The 16,261-nt window shown below is 39.1% G+C and overlaps 1 pseudogene; it reads left to right on the top strand.

Moving 5' to 3' along the window:
- The first annotated feature begins 886 nt into the window (after positions 1 to 886).
- Positions 887 to 16,261, top strand: part of LOC118837434 — a 95,240-nt pseudogene continuing 79,865 nt past the window's right edge.

Below are 16,261 nucleotides of genomic sequence, written 5' to 3'. Positions count from 1 at the left end.
CTGCTTCCCTCTGCTATTTTGTGGGTTCTGCACTTCTAGAATTGGTTCAGAGCCATTTTTTATAGGTTTTTGGATGGACTTGGTGGGGAGCTCATGCTAGTCCCTGCTTTCCAGCTGCCATCTTGGCTCCGCCCCCCTAAAATGCAATCTTTTACACAATGCTTTCCTCAACCCCTCAGCACTACTGCCTTTATCTGTTAATTATTTCCTATTTATCCTGAACATAACGAGAGAGAGAGAGATAAAATGAGGCAAAAGACAGTTCCTTCCCCCAAGGAGTTTAGAGTTTAATGGGGAGATGACATCAAACAAATACATATACATACAAAAAAAGCAAATAAATGTTTATATTTGTTTACCTCTTTTGTTTATGTCCAGAGCTTAGCACAGTACCCAGTACTTAGCAGGCACTTAATAAATGTTTAATGATATTAATTGATTTTTAAAAATGCTAAGAATCCCCAATATAAATGTATGTAAATGTTACTTCAAGAAATTATGATTTCATCATGGTGAATAGCTTCAGTCTCTATCTCTATAAAAGACCTTTACAAATCTGTTTTTCATTGGTTTGTTTACTTTTTTCCTGTGATTTCCTGGAAACCTTAAGAATGACTTCGCTTAGATCTCTCACCAAGCTTTATTTAATCTTGTTTTTCTCTCAATTTTCTCTTACTATTTTATCCTCCATTTTCCATCATAAATTTTGGAAATTAGTTTATAATCCAAATGGATGTTGCTTTTCACAAAAATATCAAGCATTGACTCGTATAACTCTTTCTAGACTCTTTTGAACTCCTTGCCCCGGTGATTGATACATATTTGTTAAACTTTCTTAAGAAATGGAAATAGTAGCACTCCAAGCTCCAGCCCTATGATTGGCAACATGGCTAAATGCACCAAGAAGGTTGGAATTGTTGGTAAATATGGAATACGTTATGGTGCATCCCTCAGAAAAATGGTGAAGAAAATTGAAATTAGCCAGCACGCCAAGTATACCTGCTCCTTCTGTGGCAAGACCAAAATGAAGAGATGGGCTGTGGGGATCTAGCATTGTGGATCCTGTATGAAAACAGTAGCTGGTGGTGCGTGGACCTATAATACCACCTCTGCAGTCACAGTCACATCTGCCATCAGAAGACTGAAGGAAATGAAAGACCAGTAAAATCTTCTTATCAAACTATCTGTAGCCCATAGTCCAACAATAAATGAGTTAATTTAGGTAATAAAAAAAAGAAATGGAAAGAGTCTAAGTCTATATTCTTGTGCCTATTTTCCATTTTCAAGGGGCAATAGCATGAACAAGTAAGTAAAGTTGAAATTACATGCCATAGCTTCATCTCATTTTTATTCATTCACCATTTTATTTATCTATTATTTATTTATTCATTATTTGTTCACCATTTTATTCACCGTATCCTTCCTGAGCACCACATTTCAGAGGTACATGTCCAGAGGAGTCACCAGATATGAGGGATCTGGAAGCCATATTTTAAGATGAATTGTTCATGTAACTGTTTTGTTCTGTTTTGGTTTTATCCAGATCTGGCCTCAGATATTTCCAACCTGTGTGACCCTGGGCAAGTCATTTAATCTCTTTCTACCTCAGTGTCTTCATCTATAAAATGGCGGAAACCCTGAGGGTCTTCCCCTCCCAAATTGAATTTTCTGACTAGGTAAACTAGCCATTCCTTGCTTCTTCTTACCTAGCCTTAATCACTGAGTGGGTGTTGCCTCAGACAAACTGAGACCTGGAAAAGACATTAATTTAAAAAAGACAAGTTCTCCCACTGCATCCTGGGCCTTCTCCAGTCGACCTAATCTATATTTTCCCACTGGACCCAGATGGCTCTGAAGGAGAGAGTGAGGCTGATGACTTTCCCCAGCCCTCCCTCACTTAAATCCAATTCACTTACAAGTCATGGCATCACCGTCCTAATGTCATGGTCCTCTTCAAGGATGAAAGACAAACAACAACTTGTTATTCCAAACCTCTAATTTCAGTGGTACAGAGAAGTCCCTTCCTATGAAACTCCCTTCATCAATAAAGACCTGTAATGCCTTGGCCACTTTTAGTTTTAGACAACTGCCTGAGCAACTTAAAGGTGATATGACTTGCCCACACTTGCACAGCCAGTCTGTGTCAGAAGAGAAACTCTAACCAAGTTTCCTGACCCCAAATTTAGCTCTCTATCCACTGTACAACAGTACATAGCTAATACTACACCATGAATCATGGGAAATATAAATGAAGATAGGTTTTTCCATTGCAAAAATATACTCCAGTCTCTGATTGTAATGAGGATGTGATCCTGGGTTCTTAAAGGTTATACCAGGGGATTTTAGACACTAGTAGGTTCTACCAAGCTAAAAATATGTTGAATAAGCTTCCAGTGATAAATTCTACCTGTTACCTGAGGACCAGGCCTGCTCACTAAGGAAAATATTATCGCTAGAAGGTCGGTGCGTCAATAGTGAATTATTTGGCCAAGGCAATTCATAAAACAAAAGACTAAGAAATGGTCCTTAAGCTCTATGCAGCCCACTTCTCCTATAGTCACCATGGCAGAATGGTAGAGAGGAAAAAGATAATGCTAAGAATGATACAGTTATCAGACCATTGGCATTAACTTCAATGGGAGAGTTTTCGGTGTGACATTTATACAATGGCTAAATGCAATGACAAAATACCGGAAGAGCTGAACTCTGTGCATACTAACATTTTTGCTGTAAGTGCATGAGAGAATTTCAGAGTAGAAAGAAGGAAAGTTCAGGGATCATCCCTGACCAATCAATGCCAGAACAAGCCAACCCCAAAGAAACCAATAAGAGCCATCCAATCTTTATTTAAAGAATTCTAGTGAAGAGAAATCTACCATGTCCTGAGCCAGCTCATTCCATGATGGGATGGTTGTAATTGTTAGGAAACTTGTCCTTGAATCAATCTTAATTTTACCTCATTGCAACTTCCACACATTGGTCCTAGATCTTCCTTCTGAAGCCAAGCACCAGTCCAATCACTCTTCTATTTCTTTTTTAAAAAGGCATTTTTTTTTCCAGGTCCTCCCTCAGTTTTATCCCTAAGACAAAAATTCCCAATTCCTTCAACTAATCCTCATTTGGTAGAACATAGATAAATTTGAAATCAGGCTAGAAAGATAAATTGGGGCTCAACTATGAAGGTATCTTAATGTCAAACTGAGTAATTTGTACTTTTTTCCTAGCGGCCATAAGGAACCACACATTTTTTTTAATGGGGGAACAACATGATCAAAGTTATTCTTTAGGAAAATTATTTTGGCACCTGTGCTCACAACTGACTGGAGAGAGATCAGACTGGAAAGAGCGAGACCAATTAAAGAGAGCTCATTATGAGTGTAAAGCCTGAACTAGGCTAGTGGCCATGTGAGTATAAAGAATGAAATAGATGTGCGAGATATTATAGCAGTAGAAGCCATAAGACTTGGCAAATGATAGAATATGGGGAGCGAGGGAGAGAAGAGATAACTCTGAGGTTACAAATCTGAGTAGATGAGAGGCTGTTTGGATGAAGGGAAGAAAATTAGTTCCATTTGGGACATGTTAAGTTTGAAGTGCTAATAGTACATCCAGATGGAGATGTGTAGCATTCAGTTGGTGATACAGGACTGGAGTTCAGGAGAGAGTTTAAGGCTGGACATAAAGACTTGAAGATCATATGAGTAAAGACAACTGTTAAACCTGTGCGAGTAGATTAAGTTATCAAGGGAGAAGGTGTAAAGAAGAGAAGGCTCCCTAGTTCAAATTCCTGGGGGTCAGCTAAAAAAAAAAAAAAAAAAACTCTTTTAAAAGTTAATGGGAGCTTTATACACACCACAATACAAAGGAGAGGAATGCCCCTACTCTCATGAGTGAATTGCACAAGAATTTATGACATTCTGTCCCTGCCTATTTAATCAAGGGATTTGGGCTATAGAAGATAACATTCAATGGTGTCTTTCTGTCTACTCTACACATCCGCTGTCCTTTCATTAGCTGCACATTGGAGGGCAGAATATGGCACAGAACCAATGTGCTAATCTTTTGTTTGGAAAGGTCCCTAGGTCTTCATGTCCCCTTTAAGTGCCCTTAATCCTCCCTAATTAACTATGGATTTCTTAATTTGCATTGTTTACTATGCAATCCAATTGGCTCTCCTTGTGGCCATCTGCTTCACTGTGTATTTCACAAATGATCCTCCTATATTTCAGATGCCGTATCACCCTGGGAAAGAGTTTATATAATTATTGCTTAAGTGATAGAACAGTTACTTATGCTGCTGCGGCTACTGAACGTTTTCCATTAAAAACAAAAACAAAAAAAGGTAAAAATTACTATGCTGTGTTGCTGGATTTATCAAACTTCTAAATTTAAACGAAAATTTATGACATTGCCTTTGATCAAGTGAGCTGACGTAATGTGCCATATATGCAAACATATGTGAGTATGTGTATATGTTTTACATTTGCTGTTTTCAACCCCCTGTCCCTCACCCTCACTTTGTCATGGCATCTCAAAGACATGGGTAACAGAGTAAACTTGGATTTATCCAAGGATTTCATACATAGCTCCAATTAAGAGTGATATGAGATGATTGATGTGTACATATAGCCCGAGTCCCCCTCTTTTCCTATTTACATGCTCTTTATGTATATATTAAGCCACCTCCCCCTGACTTCCTAAAATTCATTAGTATTTTCACTCTTTCTTTATCCCTCCCCAAATGCCACTCAGATACCTGTTCTGGATACACACACACACACACACACACACACACACAAAAACACACACACACACACACACACACACATATATGAAGTCATTCTTGTTTCCTGTAATTTACATAGCTTTGTACATGACCAGTCCAAGTCTGAACTCTACCATGTTGGTAACTGTCTTAATGTGCTTCTATATCACTGAGTTAATTCCTTTGGAGATCATTATTCTAATCAGCTCATCTTCCATTTCACTGACACTGCATTTTTGTGTATAGCTTTTCTTCTGCACACTTTGTGAGTTTTTAGGCCTACTCGTGTTATTATTGCTTTACTTTTTCTTTCTGTCATACATGCTTGCTTCTATGCTCTGGTCATGCATGTGCTGCTTTGATATGTGAATTATTGCATCCTTCATGTCATTTATACCTACAGTCACCAAAATAACCTATCAATTGAGGCTTTTCATTGTAGTATGCCTATTGAATGTATTGTTGGTGTTTGCTACGAGTAGCATCCTAAGGTGCTTGATTACATGAGATGCTTATGTGATTATCTTTATTCTGTTAAGTGCTGCTTTTACTTGGACTCTGTGCTAGGTAATTTCTGATATCAGGTAAACCATACATGATTTTACATGGGACTAAAAAGTTCAAGATCTCAGGGAGGAATGCAACTAGATATTTAGTTTGGATTGACTTTTCCTGCAGGTAGCATAGACTTTTAGGAATTTTAGTTCTGATAGAAAATATGTGTTAAAAAATGTGGGAGGGCAAGCATTCCTGTATGCATGTGCATGCATACATGCACATGCATGCATGCACACACACACACACACATATGCCTAGAAGAAGATCATGAGAGTTCAGTGAGAAGTATTCTGAGCAGAGATGGCTGAATACAAGATTAGCTTTCAGATCAGAATGAAAAGAGGAGTAGTAGCAGGACAGGATATATGGAGCAGAGCAGAGGTCATCAGAGAGAGGCACTCCTACAGGTGCTTTTTTTTATATTATTTTGTTTTGTTTTATTCAGGTTCAGGGGCTAAAGTCTGGTTCAGGCTTGGGGAACCTGCAGCCTCGAGCCCACATGTGGCCTTCTAGGTCCTCAAGTACCACCTTTTGACTGAATCCAAACTTCACAGAACAAATCCCCTTAATAAGAGGATTTGCTCTGTAAAACTTGGACTCAAAGACTGAAACTATTATACTGAAGCTAATAACTAAAACTGTTTGAAATCAGCATTGTGTGGATTGTGTGTGGTTTGTCCTTGGTCTCCAAGAAGACCACGACATCAGCAAAAGATCAATGAAAGTTTACCTCTCCTTTCCCTTCCCCCATTACTAACTAGAGTTGGTAAAAATCAAGTACATGATTCTCTCTTAAGTTTTTCTGAATTCTTGATATTTTCATATGAAACAATCACTGGTCATTACTTCTAAGGATTCATGCCTGCTATTGTGTACAGGGGATTGTAACAGAGGAGATCAGTAAATAGCTTGTAGTACACAGAACTAAATAGGACAGAGTTTGGAATCTCAGTCAAAAATAGCTATTTCATCTTGCCTTTAGGGCTTTGAGCTGTAATCCTAAGAACACCCTACAATTTTATTTTATTGAGAAATATAAATTTCTCATTAGAAGAGAAAGAATACCACATAACTTGGAACTTTTTACCCTAGGTTAGTCAGTCAGTTATAAACGACTTAGGTGGTAAAGCAGATGCTAAAAGGCATTGTGAGAAACGTGGTTTTGGGGATCACTGGACTTCCTAGGCAGTGCCAAAGTCCTGAGGAAGAACCCTGTGATAATGCCTAGGGAAGGCTGTACAGACCACAGGACTCCCAGAGGAAGATCAAGTGATAGCCCCCCTTAATCTGTGGGGATCACAGGGCCTCCTAAGGGTCAGACTCTAAGGAGGACCCAAGTGATCGCCCCTTTAGAACGGCAGTAAGATCACAAGGCTCCCAAGACAGGACCAGAAGTCCCAAGTGATGTCCCCTTAAGAAGGCTGTGCAGACCACAGGGTTCCCCAAGGGAACCAGGAGTGGTAGCCCTCTTAACACCACAGTGGGGACCACAGAACACCCCAAGGCAAGATCCAGGAGTAAGCCCAGAACAATTTTCTGCTGCCTATTGCTTCCCTTCATTTGACCTTAGGAAGATCCATGTGATTTGCCCATCCTCACCCAAAGAACTCAAGACCAAAGTGGGCAGAGGAAGGCATCTTATTACACTCCTTGAGAGAGCAGGTGTAGTGCTCACTAGAACACTCACACCAATACAGCTGCAGGAGCGGAGATAACTATTCCCTCCACTCCTGCTAGAGTTACAGTTAGTTTACAATCTTTATTTTTTTACATAGTTTTCCTAGGTTATACAGTTTATACAAGTAGGATAATAAGAAAAGTGCAAAAGTGAAGTTAATTAGATTTTCCTTGTCTTAGTTTAGGATTAAACTATATTCTTTTACTTCCCCTACTTTCCCTCTTCAACATATGCAAATTATGCAAATCAGTAGGCCTGGATTCTTGACCAAGACCAGACCCTAGATAAGCTTGAACTAGTTCAAGGCGTTTGGCCTCTCTAATTCCCCTGACTGCCTTCTCAAAAAGCACGGGCATGGGCACAAGCCTCTGACCTCTCACCTGACCGACCTTAAGGCCTGATTTCTGCTAAAGCTGGGGTGGGGGAGGGCGGGGAACCTTTAGTTCTGTGGAAACAAAACTTCTCCTCCCATTTCTTACCGCATGGATGGCATGTTTCTCAAAAGCAGATAGCCTGCAGGCAAAATTCACTCCAATTCATTGTATTTTTCTTTCTTTTTTTTTTTGAACTGGTCTGTTCCTGTTTACTAGTTAGGGGCAGAATAAAGGGATTGATTGAGGAATAGTCATGTCCCCAGGCTGCCTGACTGGCTAAGGGAAAAGATAGGGAAAGAATCTGACCTGCCTACGAAAATTCCGAAGGTGGAGATCAGAAGGAAGTTCCTCTTTTTTTTTCATTTTTCATCTATATGACAATCTTGGTAAATGGCACTGCCTGTTGGTTACATTCAACAGATTAAATGATTGCTATCTTAGACATAGGGCAGCTAGATGGCACGGTAGATAGACTGCCAGGCCTGAAGTCAGGAAGACTCATCTTCCTGAATTCAAATCTAACCTCAGACACTTATTAGCTGTGTGACCCTGGGAAAATCACTTAACTCTGTTTGCCTTAGTTTCCTCAACCGCAAAATGAGCTGGAGAATGGCAAACAACTCCAGTATCTTTCCCAAGAAAACCCCAAATTGGGTCACAAAGAGTTAAACACAACTGAACAACAACAATCTTATACACTTTGGAAGACCCAGTATGCCTGAGTTTGTGATACACAACAAGTAAAATTCATTTGGGAAAGGGAAGTAATGACCCCTGGGGAGCACTTTAGGATATCAATTCAGGCACCTGCTTGGGGAAGAAAATTTCATTTATTGATGGGGAAGGGAGGGGAACAGAATAGAAATCAACCTAATAGAATCATAGAATTCAGATATTGAAAAGACCTTAAGAATATTTCTAGAGAAAGAAGGAATCTTAGAGGTTATTTAGTCCAATAAATTAAATGGCCCCTATTGCATTTTATATTTAAAGAAACTGCAACCTTAAGAGTTTATATGGATTGCTCAGCAGCTATCAATCAATCATTCAATCAATAAACATTAATTAAGTGCCTACTATATGCCAAGCACTATACTAAAGCACTAAGTGCTGAAGATACAAAAAGAGGCAAAAACGGTCCCTGCTCTCAATGAGCTTACAATCTAAGGGAGAGACAACATGAGACAAATATATACAAAGGAACCTATATATAGGATAAATAGGATGTAGTTAACAGATGGAAGACACTGAAATTAAGAGGGTTGGGGAAGGCTTCCTGGAGAAGGTGGGATTTAGCTGGGGCTTAAAAGAAACCAGTAAGTTCAATAGTCAGAGTGGAGGAGGGATAGTGTCCCAGGCATGAGGGACAGCCAGAGAAAATGCATGTGAAGAGGTTAAAGCAAAATGATGATGGTAGGGAAAGGGAACCATAGGTTTCTAGGGGTGCTCGAGACCCCAAAATACCAATACACCAGGTCCTGCCAAAAGAATTTGACTCAAGCCTTCTCAGCCAAGGGAAAAGAGAAAGTTTATTAGGGATTCACCATAATGGGTTGTCTTAAGAAATCCCATCCTTTGTGAGGCCTGTTTCCACAAGCAGGCCAGATTCAATCTACTGAGCTAGATTGAATCTGAGCACCTTCATGGAGGCAAGATGGAGATTATATACACAAAGACTGTAGGAGGGATTGAGGGGTGGTCTGGGGTGACTAGAGGAGGGGTTTAGGGAGGGTCTTGAGGAGGAGTCTAAGGAGGGCAAGATGAGGTCAGAGTCCAAGAACCAAGAGAATGGAATTAAGGGTGGGAAGTAACTAAAGGCATGCATATCTATAGTAACAATAGAGGGCAAGGTTTAGGTAGAGATTTGGGCCTAATGATAATGTGAGGCTATAGTCTCTGGGAAAGGCCAGATCTAGTTGGAAGATTCCAGGACAGTTCAAGGGGGCTCCCAGAGACTGTATTCCAGATTCAAGGGGGTTCCCAGAGACTGTGTCCTCATCACATGGAGCTGAAACATGGAGGGTCTTGTTCATGGGACAGCCAGGAGAATAGTGTCACTAGATTAAGGAGTACCTGTTGGGGAAAATTAGGTCTAAGAAGACTGGAAAGGTAGGAAGGGGCTAGATTATAAAGAGCTTTGAATGCCAAGCATAGCATTTTGTTTTCAATCCTGGAGAAAACAGGAAGCCACTGGAGTTTATTGAGCAGGTGAGTGACATGATCAGATCTGTGCTTTAGGAAAGTCATTTTAATGACTAAATGGAGGATTGATTGGAGTGGGAAGAGCTTTGAGGCAGGCAGACCCACCAGTAGGCAATGAGGACTGATACTGGTGTGATAGCAGTGTCAGAGGAGAGAAGGGGACATATACAAGAGATATTGCAGAGGTGAAATTGAATATCCTTGGTAAAATATTGGGGGAGGGGGGATAGTGAGGAATCTTTCTTTTCTTTTTTTAAGTATTTTTTTTATTTTTAGTTTACAACACTCAGTTCCATAAGTTTTTGAATTCCAAATTTTATCCTCTTCCCTTTCCTCCCCACTCCTCCCCCAAGATGGCATGTATTCTGATATAGGTTCTACATACACCTTCGATCATGAGGAATCCAAGATGACTCTTAGGTTCCAAGGCTGAAGGACTGGGAGAATGGTGTGGACTTCTACAACAGCAAAGAAGGTAGGAGGTAGGGAGATTTGGGGAGAAAGATAATGAATTCCACTTCAGATATATTAATTTTTAAGATATCTAGTGCACACCAGGTTTGAGACGTCTGAAAAAATAGTTGGAGGTGAAAGATGGAGGTCAGCAGAGAGTTTGGGGCAGGATGGGCAGTTGTGAGAATCATTAGCATGGAGATAATAATTAAATCTATGGGAGCTGATGAAATCACCAAGAAAAATAGCATAGAAGGAAAAGAGAAGAGAGCCCAGAACAAAACCCCAAGAGATACCTACAGCTGGAGAACGTCATATGGAGGAGGATCCAGCAAAGGAGATGGAAAAGGAGTAGACAGACAGGTGAGAGGAGATTGAGAATTGAGAAAAGACTTTGGATTTTGCAACTAAATGATTTTGATCATTAGTAACTTTGGAGAGGGCAGTTTTTGTGAAATAATAAGGTCAGAAACTGAATTGTAAGGGGTTAAGAAGAGAGTGAAAGGGAAAAAAAGTAAAGGTACCTAGTGGAGTAGGAATGTCTGAAAAGACAATCTGTTGGGTGTGATGGGATGGAATGGGATCACCTGAACAAGTAGAAGAGTTAGTCTTGGTCAGGAATTAGGCCACTTCACCATGTGAGACAGGAATGAAGGAGGACAGAATGGCAGAAGACATCTGAGTGATAGGAAATGTGTAAGAGGAAAGAAAAGGAAGTTTATGGTAAATGGCCTCAATTTAAAATATGAGGCAAGGCTCTCAGCTGAGTTGGAGGAGGGAGAGCCATGAAAGGTTTGAAGAGAGATGAAAAGGTTTGGAAGAGCCACTGTGGAAAGCAGGATACTGAGTTGATAGGAAAGGTATAGTAGGATTGCCAAAGGGCAGTGAGGGTGCAGCTGATGTTATGTAACATAAATTTATTGTGGACCCCAAAACATTTGTGTGATTTTCTTCACTTTCATTCATTCATTTATTTCATTCATTCAGCAGCAGGAGCAAGGGTAATAAATGGTGAGAATGATCCAAGGTTGAGACTTGATCAGGTATAGTTGGTGATATGATAAGGATGCTAGGGATCCAAGAGGGAAGGACAGTGTAGAGTTTAATTGGATCACCAAGGGGTCAAGATGAAAAGAAGAGATTAGTTAGTGCAGAGGAGACAGTTGAAGGATCAAGGATTGGAGGTCACAGTGTGGATAAAGAGTAAGATTTTATAATGAGAGAGGGAGAGGTGAAAAGTCAGTAGATTAAGGTTGGGTAAGTGGATTTCATCATTCTTGGAACATAAAGGTGATACATTTGTAGGTGATGGCAAGTATGACCATCTTTGTGAGCACCTGGGGTGGGGTGAAAAAGTAGCTCATGGGAAGTTAGTAGATTGAGGAACTGAGTGGTTAGGGTATTTGAGGGAGAGTCAACATGTATGGTGAAGTCCCCTAGTATGAGAGTAGGAGTTGGGGAGTAAAGAAATATAGAGCCAGGTATTGAACTTGAAAAAAGAATGGTAGTGAGCCCAGGGATCTGAAGATAACAGCTATCAGGAATTTGATTGAATAGTAGTTGTGAATTGCACGGACCTCAAAGGAAGAGAGGTCCTTAAGTGATGGAGGAAGGGGGAGAACCTGGAAATGGCAATGGGGAGCAAGAAGTATCTTTCATCACAACCAGCAAGCTGAGGATAATTAGAAAAGGTGCAGCCAGTAACAGAAAGACTAACCAAGGAGGCCGTGTCATGAAGGGAAATCTAAGATTCAGTAAGAGCTAGTTGATTAAAGGAGTTGGAAAGGAAAAGATAAAAACTATAGGGAGCCTGTTCCCTATGAAATAGGCATTCCAGAGAGCACAGTAAAAGGGCTGGGTGGAGTTATGTTGAAACTTTGGGTTGAGAATGTTGAGGGGGATAAGAAGGAGAAATTGGGTTGTGGGGACTGTGGAATGGGATTTAGATGATGATCTACAGGGGTTCAGAGTCACCAGGATTTGAAGGTTATGACCGGGTATGAGAATATGAGCTCATCGCTGACCTAGAGTCAGGAAGACCTGAGTTCAAATACAGCCTCAGATACTTACTGGTAATGTGATCCTGAGCACATCACTTAATCTGTCTGCCTCAGTTTTCTTAGCTGTAAAATGGAGTTAATAATAGCATCTACCTCACGGTGCCTAGCAGACAATAATAGCACTTAATGAATGCTTGATTCCTTCTCCCACTCCTTCAGGTTAGTAAGTAAAAAAGCCAGGATGTTTACCTAGGTCTTCCCACATCAAATTCTATATTCTTTTCATTATACCATCTTTACTTTATCTATAAAACAGTCATCCTTTGTCCCTGATCCCCAGTCCTATGGTTTGATGACACACTACTATATGACTAGCATTAGGAAAAATAAAGTAATATATGATTAAAAATCATGATCCATTCACACAAGAAATGAAGAATATCCTAACTCTGGATCATTTATATGCTCCATTGGATTCATTGTGATGCCAAAAACATACCATAGAGGTACCTGAAACAATGGGTGAAATCCCTCTGGTGAACTTACAGGAGGACACAGGATAAACAGGGACAGGCAGATTAGGATTCTAATCATTAGAAAAAATACCCACATTAATGAGATCACATATCCACTGACATATTGGAGTTTTGTAGAGGCAACCTTGTCCTCAGAGTTTACAATGTATTCATGAATGGCTGTTGTTCTATGAATACCCAGTATAAAACTTTACAAAACAAAGAGAAGATTTGGTCAATGCCATTCGTTTTCAAGTCACGTGCCTACCAAAACAATATGATCCTGAGAAGGGATTTTTTTTCTTTATTTATTGATGGGGCCAAAAGGACAGGTCAAAGGGGGCCTTTGTAATCCTCATAGGCAAAGAAAATGGAGCATATTTCAGCATCTTCTAAAAACAAAAAGAGTCTGAGAACAGGGGCAATGAATCAGGTCTATGACATCTCTTCAGTTTGTGATAGTTATTGGTTTACAGAGCTTTACTGCTACCTAGAAGTGTAGATTGCACTGCTGCAATTGTTCTGTGTGTAACCTTTAACTCATACTTGATAGCAAACAAATGAAAGAAAAGCAATACCGTCAGATGGGTTGATTTATTTTTAAAGCCAATGATTTTTTGTTTAATATAAATGTAAAAACATAACTTTTCCTTCAAGCTAGCCAGGTAGTTTGAGCAATTCATCAAAACCAGAAGCACCAGGGAACTCTGCAATAAGAAAGGAGGAAAATCTGCTCATGTCCAAGTCATTTTCTTCCCCTTCCATTGGGAAGATTTAGGGCTCAGTTGAGTTTTGAATGGTGATTACTGTCAGACTGACAGACTCCTTCATATAAGTAAACTAACTTCAATTTTATTACTAATTTCCAGAATTGCTAATATAGATGCCATATCTAAGTGTCTTTTGCTTTCTTTCAGATCCCTCTTGGTTATTTGAGAATTCATCCAAAAGCCTCTTGTCAGTTCCTCATCCATTTAAAATATTCCTCCTCTGAAAAACCATTTGTCATCTTTTCCCTTTCCTCTAGCTAGAGGTGATTCATGACATATACATAAACTCTTTCCCGAATGAAAATATGAATAATTCTTTTTCTTTCAATTTTCCTGATTATCAGAGGAGTTAAGTTGGCAATGGAGCCTTTTATATCTCCAGCAAACAGGAACCCAGCCTTTATCACCAATGTAGTCAGTCAGACTCACAATAGTAGACTCTTCAGTTTCTTCACCTTCATATCCTTCCTTTCAAATGCACATTTATGACAGAAACTCAAGCCAAGTAATAGGATTAACACATTTGTATTAAATGATACACATCACTCTTCATAATCAGAGATTGCAATAACAGTAAAACATTTGAAAGCACAAAAACATTAAGGGAACAGAATATGTATTAAACTCTTTCAGCTGTTAAACTCTCTCATATTCCATAAATTCTCAAAACAATGAAAAAGGGGAAAGTCAAGTTTTTCAAAATAAGCACAGAAAAACAAAAAGCCATCTTCCCTACAATTTACTCTAGTTTTGGGAAATTATGTTCTGTGTGGCACAGGGATGCTATGCCAAACTTTAAGCTATACCTTATAATAATAATAATAATGCACTTTTATATAGTTTTAAGTCTTACTTCCTCTCTAGTACATCCTTTACACAACTGCCAAAGTGATTTTCCTTAAACATAAATATAAGGACCATATCACTCTCCTACTTCATAGATTTCAATGGCTTCCTTGTCCCTCTAGGACCAAAAACAAATTCCACCATTTTGCTTTTAAAATCTTCTGCAACCAACTTATTGCTTATTACTATCCCTCCTGAACTCTGAGATCAAGACAAACTGGCCTCTCATCTCTCATCTTTGTGCTTTTGCATTGGCTGTCCTACATGCCTGGAATATATTTCCTCCTCAATTCTACCTCCCTCTCTTCCTTCAGGACTCGGTCAAAGAACCATCTTCCACATGAAGCCTTTCCTTATTGCCTGCAAATGCTAGTGCCCTTGCTCTGAAACTACATTGTATTTAGCTACTTTGTACTTATTTGCATTTATTCTCTTTATATTGATTCTGTATATAGTAATGTATGTTGTTGTCTCCTCTGTCCTTGAGAGTAGGAACTATTTCATTCTTTGTATTTGAATTATTAGATGCTTGTTGATTGAATGGAGATGTGTGGGTCCCCTGGGTCGGAAGCACTCAAGTTGATGATACGTAGATAGATAGATAGTTGGATAGATAGGTAGATCTGTAGATAGATAGATAGATAGATAGATAGATAGACAGACAGACAGACATAGGTATAGCTTCTCTTTTGAGTGTTAAGAAAATAAAAATGAAACAAGCAAGGTTATAGCCTATGAATAGAAGAAACAACTCAGGATAGACTAGCAGGGGATAAAAATAAAGAGGAGGAAAAAGTAAATAAGGCCTTTTTTGGGAAAAGAGCTGCACAAAGAGCCATTCTTCAATTTATCAAAGAATGTGAACAGTCAATTTTCTGAGGAAGAAATCCAAGCTATGAATAGCTATATGAAAAAAATGCTTGAAATCATTACTAATTGGACAAATGCAAATTAAAACAACCATAACATTCTACATCCCACCCATTAGATTGGCAAAGTTGACCCAAAAAAAGGGAAATGGCAAACATTAGAGCAGCTATAGGAAAATAGACACACTGGAGCAACTGTTGGTATAGCTATAAATTGGTCCAGCCATTCTGGAAATCAATTTGGAACCATTCCCAAAAGTTACTAAACTGTACATATCTTTTCAATAACCACTACAATCATGAGGCCTATACCCTTTTAATAGCAATTTAGATTTGAAGATCTTTCCCACTCATTAATAGGTCATGTGACCTGCTTATGTTACAGGAAGCCTAAGTCACCTGTGGTGGGAGTAGATTGTTGAGAGGAAAAGGAAGTTGTGTCACAGGAAATGCTGAGACAGAGCCATTGTGGCTGTTAATGACAGAGCTGAGGTAAAGAAAGTCAACCTCTGATAGATGAGCAGACTATGGTGGCTATCAGTGAGTAAGTTTTTGGCAAGGCCCCAGCATGGGTAGGAGAGGTTTTGGGATGGGGAGGCTCCATGTTGTGATATTGTGTTTTAAGTTCCAGGCTGTTATGATAAAGTAGGCTGACTGGTGGTGGGAGCTGGTAGTTTGGTTATGGGATCTGTTTCTCTGGTGTCTGAATAAATGTTTTACTTCTTCTATCTTCTATATGGAGAGTCTATCATACTTTTCAATACAGAACTATATAGGCATATTCACGATTATCATCAATATTGTGTTTATTGTCTTACTGATACAACCCCAAATAGATCAAAGAGGAAAATAAATCCTATATACAAAAATATTTATATCAACTCTTTCTATAATGGCCAAAAATTAGAAGCTAAGTGGCTAAACAAATTACAGTATATGAATATAATGGAATATTACTATGTAATTTCAGAGGAAACTGGAAAGATCTCTAGGAATTAATACATAGTAAAATGAGTAGAACTAGGAGAACAATTTATACAATTACAATAACATTATAGAAAAACAACTTTGAACAACCTAAGGACTTTAAAAATCTTCAAGAATTCCAAACCCTTATAACTAACTTCTCCTACCTTTTCAGTACTCAATCACTTTACAACAACCAGGTACTCTCTGATACAGTGACAATGACCTTACTGTTCATCAAACTAGGTGCTCTTTCTCTCAGCTT

The sequence above is a fragment of the Trichosurus vulpecula genome, chromosome 1 (genome assembly GCF_011100635.1).
Source record: "Trichosurus vulpecula isolate mTriVul1 chromosome 1, mTriVul1.pri, whole genome shotgun sequence".
Taxonomy (NCBI): Eukaryota; Metazoa; Chordata; class Mammalia; order Diprotodontia; family Phalangeridae; genus Trichosurus; species Trichosurus vulpecula.
This window is presented reverse-complemented; position numbering and strand designations above follow the sequence as displayed.